Source organism: Capricornis sumatraensis, unplaced genomic scaffold, assembly GCF_032405125.1.
Source record: "Capricornis sumatraensis isolate serow.1 unplaced genomic scaffold, serow.2 scaffold45, whole genome shotgun sequence".
NCBI classification, from domain to species: domain Eukaryota; kingdom Metazoa; phylum Chordata; class Mammalia; order Artiodactyla; family Bovidae; genus Capricornis; species Capricornis sumatraensis.
The window spans coordinates 72501-79337 of record NW_027184655.1 but is presented as its reverse complement, the minus strand read 5'-3'; positions in this window follow the sequence as shown (position 1 = coordinate 79337).

Below are 6837 nucleotides of genomic sequence, written 5' to 3'. Positions count from 1 at the left end.
GAGAGGTGGGGGAGGCGGGGTATGTGTGGGGGCGCGTGGTGTGTGCGGGGGTGGGGGTTTTGTGGGCGGGGGTGGGGGTGTGCGTATGGCTACGCACGTGGTGTGTGGGCAGAGCCAGAGGAGGGGGAGACAGCGACAGCCAGGCCAAGGACAATGCAGTGTGTGTGTGTGTATGGGGGAGCGGGGGGAGTGTGTGGTGTGTGGTGTGCGGTGTGTGGCGTGTGCGGGCTGGGTGCCTAAGGGCTGGGGGTATGTGTGCGTGTGTCTGTGCGCGTGTGCGTGTGGCGGGGTGGTGGGGGGGGGGTGGGGGTGGTCCGGGATGCGTGTGTGCACGCGCTGGGTGCAGGCGGGGTGTGTGTGCGGATATGCGTGCGGTGTGTAGGGTGTTCCTGCGGGTGGTGCGGGCAGAGACAGAGGCAGAGAGTCGCAGCCAGGCAAAGGACGACGCAGTGGGTGTGTGGTATGGGCATGGTGTGGGGGGTGGGGTGGGGTGGGGTCTGCGTGTGGTGTGTGTGGTGGGCGGGCAGAGACAGATCCAGTCAGGCAGAGGATCACGTGCACGGATGGATATCCCGCATCATCTGCTTGTGTTTTCTGAGCTCATTCAGCACCTCCGCGATCAAGACCACTCCCACGAAATGTGAGTCTGCCCCCACCAGCCAGCACTTGTCTTTGGCCAGGCAGACAGGGGAGTGTTCCGAGTTTGGGGGGGGGGGGGGGGAGGGGGGGCGGGGTTGGCGACTCGCTGTCACCAGGCCAGCTTGGGTCCTCGCGTTCTGCCCCTGAACCTGACTGGAGCAAGTGGATCCGTGTGATCTGTCGTGGCTCTGTTTGAAATCCTTGGCGGGAGAAGGAAGATTTCCCCCCACGCCAGGGGAGACAAGCCCCCAGAAAGTCACCTCCCCGGGGTTCCAATAGCTGTTCTCCAAATCGATGAAGTTTCCCAAAGGAGATGTCCCGTCCCAAGCAGAAAAGCCCCAATGGCTCCCCATGGACCTCTGGCCCAAGGTGCCGCTCCCACACAGCCTCCTTCCACAGCCCCAGGGCATTCAAGAGTTCGCCGGCCCGGCCCGCTCCATCCGTGGTCCCCCCGCAGGGCCATCTGAAAAAGCGACCGACAGGCAGGTGGCGCCCGACAGCCAACCCACTGTCCAGAGAGCCGGCCTCGGCATAGAAGCTCCGAGGGAGACCGGCAGGGACTCGTTGCCAGACGGGGGGCCCATCCTAGGGCGCAGTTTCTCCGCTCAGTCACCGACGTGGACAGGAAAGCGGGACACGCCAACACTTCTCGGGAACGTCTCTGGGCGAGGTACGACGGACGCAGGGACGGACAGACGGAGGGGGTGGGGGGGGTGGGGGAGGGGGAGGGGGAGCATTCTTGACCGCACGCCCGCACCCACCGACGCACGCACGCAGGCACGCACGCAGGCACGCAGGCACGCAGGCACGCAGGCACGCAAGCACGCAAGCACGCACCGACCGACCGACGCCGGGGTCCAGCCCTGGTGGATCCAGGGTGATTCGAGGGTGGGGATGGAATCGGCGTCCTAGGAAAAAAGTTAATTCATTATAGATATACAGAGAGAGATTACAAACGGATCGTGTCGTAGGAAATATTAGTGGCGAAAAAGAGGCGGAATCACTTGGTTTACGTGGAATCGCATCCATGCTGCAGATGCGAATTCAGCCAGAAAAACGGGGAGCAAGAGAGAAACGACAGAGGGGAATCCGTCTTTCCAGAAACTGATCCCATTTCTTTGATTTTTAGGCTTGCTTCTAACCTTTTGTTACACATAGGGATGAATCCAGAGTCACGCGGGGGTCAGCAATCCTGACCTTTCTCAAAATCAGGTGCTTTCCCTCCAAGGAAGGTCTTAGGGGTTTTCCATCATCTTCTGGCCACGAGGCCTGCTGACATTTTATGATCCTTTGTTCTGATCCCCAAAACACTCACGTTTTCCAAGGGTTTTTTTTGTGAAACCAGGCACCACCCTCCGGATAAAGTTGCATTCCTAAAGGGTGAGGGTGTCGTGAGTCCCGATCAAGAAAGGCACTGATGTCACTCAAGGTTCACAGGATTCATCTGAAAGGTTCATACTTATTTCTCCCCAGAGACACTGCTAGGCAAAGGACAAGGCAGTGTGTGTGTGGGTGGGGGGGGTGCGAGAGAGGTGGGGGGCGGGGTATGTGTGGGGCCTCGGTGTGTGCGGGGGTTGGGGTGTTTATGGGCAGGCGGTGTGTGTGGCGTTGGCGGCGGGAGGGGTGCGTGTGTCTACGCATTAGGTGTGTGGGCAGAGACAGAGGAGATGGGGAGAGTCACAGCCAGGCCAAGGACAATGCAGTGTGTGTGTGTGAGGGCGGAGGCGGGGGAGGGGAGGAGTGTGCGGTGTGTGGTGTGTGCGGGCGGGGTGCGAACCGGCTGGGTGAGTGTGTGTCTGGGATCGGGATGTGTGTGTGCACTGTGTGCAGGCGGGGTGTGTGTGCGGATCTGCGTGTGGTAGGTGGGGTGCCCCTGTGGGTGTGGGTGTGGGTGTCGGTGTGGCCGGTGTGTGTGGGGGGGGGGGGGGAGGTGGCGCAGAGACAGAGGCCCAGTGACACAGCTAGGCAAAGGACAAGGCAGTGTGTGTGGGGGGGGGAGGGGGAAGGGGGCGTGCGGGAGGGGTGGGGGAGTGGGATGTGTACAGGGGCGTGGTGTGTGCAGTCGTCGCGGGGAATTTATGGACGGGGCGGGGGGTGTGTGTAATTGTGGCGTTGGGGGCGGGGCTGGGTGCGTGTGGCCTCAGCATGTGGTGTGTGGGCAGAGACAGAGGCGAGGCGGAGAGTCACAGCCGGGCCAAGGACTAGGTAGTTGGGGGGGTGGGGGGGGGATTGGGGGAGTTTGTGGTGTGTGGCGTGTGCCAGCGGGCTGGGTGTGGGTGTGTCTGGGTTCGGAATGTGTGTGTGCACGGTGTGCAGGCGGGGGGTGTGTGTGCGGGTATGCGTGTGGTGTGTAGGGTGCCGCTGTGGGTGTGGGTGTGGGTGTGGGTGTGGGTGTGGCCTGTGGGTGCAAGGGGTGGTGGCGCAGAGACAGAGGACCAGAGACACTGCTAGGCAAAGGACAAGGCAGTGTGTGTGTGTGTGTATGGGGGAGCGGGGGGAGTGTGTGGTGTGCGGTGTGCGGTGTGTGGCGTGTGCGGGCCGGGTGCCTACGGGCTGGGGGTATGTGTGCGTGTGTGTGTGCGCGTGTGCATGTGGCGGGGTGGGGAGGGGGGTGGGGGTGGTCCGGGATGCGTGTGTGCACGCGCTGGGTGCAGGCGGGGTGTGTGTGCGGATATGCGTGCGGTGTGTAGGGTGTTCCTGCGGGTGGTGCGGGCAGAGACAGAGGCAGAGAGTCGCAGCCAGGCAAAGGACGACGCAGTGGGTGTGTGGTATGGGCATGGTGTGGGGGGTGGGGTGGGGTGGGGTCTGCGTGTGGTGTGTGTGGTGGGCGGGCAGAGACAGATCCAGTCAGGCAGAGGATCACGTGCACGGATGGATATCCCGCATCATCTGCTTGTGTTTTCTGAGCTCACTCAGCACCTCCGCCATCAAGACCACTCCCACGAAATGTGAGTCTGCCCCCACCAGCCAGCACTTGTCTTTGGCCAGGCAGACAGGGGAGTGTTCCGAGTTTGGGGGGGGGGGGGAGGGGGGGCGGGGTTGGCGACTCGCTGTCACCAGGCCAGCTTGGGTCCTCGCGTTCTGCCCCTGAACCTGACTGGAGCAAGTGGATCCGTGTGATCTGTCGTGGCTCTGTTTGAAATCCTTGGCGGGAGAAGGAAGATTTCCCCCCACGCCAGGGGAGACAAGCCCCCAGAAAGTCACCTCCCCGGGGTTCCAATAGCTGTTCTCCAAATCGATGAAGTTTCCCAAAGGAGATGTCCCGTCCCAAGCAGAAAAGCCCCAATGGCTCCCCATGGACCTCTGGCCCAAGGTGCCGCTCCCACACAGCCTCCTTCCACAGCCCCAGGGCATTCAAGAGTTCGCCGGCCCGGCCCGCTCCATCCGTGGTCCCCCCGCAGGGCCATCTGAAAAAGCGACCGACAGGCAGGTGGCGCCCGACAGCCAACCCACTGTCCAGAGAGCCGGCCGCGGCATAGAAGCTCCGAGGGAGACCGGCAGGGACTCGTTGCCAGACGGGGGGGCCCATCCTAGGGCGCAGTTTCTCCGCTCAGTCACCGACGTGGACAGGAAAGCGGGACACGCCAACACTTCTCGGGAACGTCTCTGGGCGAGGTACGACGGACGCACGGACGGACAGACGGAGGGGGTGGAGGGGGTGGGGGGGTGGGGGAGGGGGAAGGGGAGCCTTCTTGACCGCACGCCCGCACCCACCGACGCACGCACGCAGGCACGCACGCAGGCACGCAGGCACGCAGGCACGCAAGCACGCACCGACCGACCGACGCCGGGGTCCAGCCCTGGTGGATCCAGGGTGATTCGAGGGTGGGGATGGAATCGGCGTCCTAGGAAAAAAGTTAATTCATTATAGATATACAGAGAGAGATTACAAACGGATCGTGTCGTAGGAAATATTAGTGGCGAAAAAGAGGCGGAATCACTTGGTTTACGAGGAATCGCATCCATGCTGCAGATGCGAATTCAGCCAGAAAAACGGGGAGCAAGAGAGAAACGACAGAGGGGAATCCGTCTTTCCAGAAACTGATCCCATTTCTTTGATTTTTAGGCTTGCTTCTAACCTTTTGTTACACATAGGGATGAATCCAGAGTCACGCGGGGGTCAGCAATCCTGACCTTTCTCAAAATCAGCTGCTTTCCCTCCAAGGAAGGTCTTAAGGGTTTTCCATCATCTTCTGGCCACGAGGCCTGCTGACATTTTATGATCCTTTGTTCTGATCCCCAAAGCACTCACGTTTTCCAAGGGGTTTTTTTGTGAAACCAGGCACCACCCTCCGGATAAAGTTGCATTCCTAAAGGGTGAGGGTGTCGTGAGTCCCGATCAAGAAAGGCACTGATGTCACTCAAGGTTCACAGGATTCATCTGAAAGGTTCATACTTATTTCTCCCCAGAGACACTGCTAGGCAAAGGACAAGGCAGTGTGTGAGTGCGGGGTAGGGTGGGGTGGGGTGGGGTGGGGGGGGGGGCGAGGGGGAGTGCGGGAGAGGTGGGGGAGCGGGATGTGTGCGCGGGCGTGTCGTGTGCCGTCGTCTCGGGGTGTTTATGGGCGGGGGGGGGGGTGTGGCGTTGGAAGCGGGGCTGGGTGCGTGTGGCCTCAGCGTGTGGTGTGTGGGCAGAGCGAGAGAAGAGGAGAGGTGGAGCATCACAGCCAGGCCAAGGACAACGCAGTGTGTGTGTGTATGGTTGAGGGGGGGGTAGTGTGTGGTGTGTGGCGTGTGCGGGCGGGGTGCGAACGGGCTGGGCGTGTGTGTGCCAGTATGCGTGCGGTGCGTAGGGTGCGCCTGTGGTTGTGGTGGAGGGGGTCGGCGCAGAGACACAGCTAGGCAAAGGACAAGGCAGTGTGTGGGTGGGGGGGGGGGTGCGAGAGAGGTGGGGGGCGGGGTATGTGTGGGGCCTCGGTGTGTGCGGGGCAGGCCGTGTGTGTGGCGTTGGCGGCGGGAGGGGTGTGTGTGTCTACGCATTAGGTGTGTGGGCAGAGACAGAGGAGATGGGGAGAGTCACAGCCAGGCCAAGGACAATGCAGTGTGTGTGTGGGGGGGGGGGGGGGGGGCGGAGGCGGGGGAGGGGAGGAGTGTGCGGTGTGTGGTGTGTGCGGGCGGGGTGCGAACCGACTGGGTGAGTGTGTGTCTGGGATCGGGATGTGTGTGTGCACTGTGTGCAGGCGGGGTGTGTGTGCGGATCTGCGTGTGGTGGGTGGGGTGCCCCTGTGGGTGTGGGTGTGGGTGTCGGTGTGGCCGGTGTGTGTTTGGGGGGAGGTGGCGCAGAAACAGAGGCCCAGTGACACAGCTAGGCAAAGGACAAGGCAGTGTGTGTGTGGGGTGGGGGGGGGGGGGAAGGGGGCTTGCGGGAGGGGTGGGGGAGTGGGATGTGTACAGGGGCGTGGTGTGTGCGCTCGTCGCGTGGAATTTATGGGGAGGGGGTGTGTGTGTGTAATTGTGGCGTTGGGGGCGGGGCTGGGTGCGTGTGGCCTCAGCATGTGGTGTGTGGGCAGAGACAGAGGCGAGGCGGAGAGTCACAGCCGGGCCAAGGACTAGGTAGTTGGGGGGGCGGGGGGGGGGGAATTGGGGGAGTTTGTGGTGTGTGGCGTCTGCCGGCGGGCTGGGTGTGGGTGTGCCTGGGTACGGGATGTGTGGGTGCGCGGTGTGCAGGCCGAGTGTGTGCGCGGGTATGCGTGTGGTGTGTAGGGTGCCGCTGTGGGTGTGGGTGTGGGTGTGGGTGTGGCCTGTGGGTGCGAGGGGTGGTGGCGCAGAGACAGAGGACAAGAGACACTGCTAGGCAAAGGACAAGGCAGTGTGTGTGTGGGTGGGGGGGTGCGAGAGAGGTGGGGGGCGGGGTATGTGTGGGGCCTCGGTGTGTGCGGGGGTTGGGGTGTTTATGGGCAGGCGGTGTGTGTGGCGTTGGCGGCGGGAGGGGTGCGTGTGTCTACGCATTAGGTGTGTGGGCAGAGACAGAGGAGATGGGGAGAGTCACAGCCGGGCCAAGGACAATGCAGTGTGTGTGTGTGAGGGCGGAGGCGGGGGAGGGGAGGAGTGTGCGGTGTGTGGTGTGTGCGGGCGGGGTGCGAACCGGCTGGGTGAGTGTGTGTCTGGGATCGGGATGTGTGTGTGCACGGTGTGCAGGCGGGGTGTGTGTGCGGATCTGCGTGTGGTAGGTGGGGTGCCCCTGTGGGTGTGGGTGTG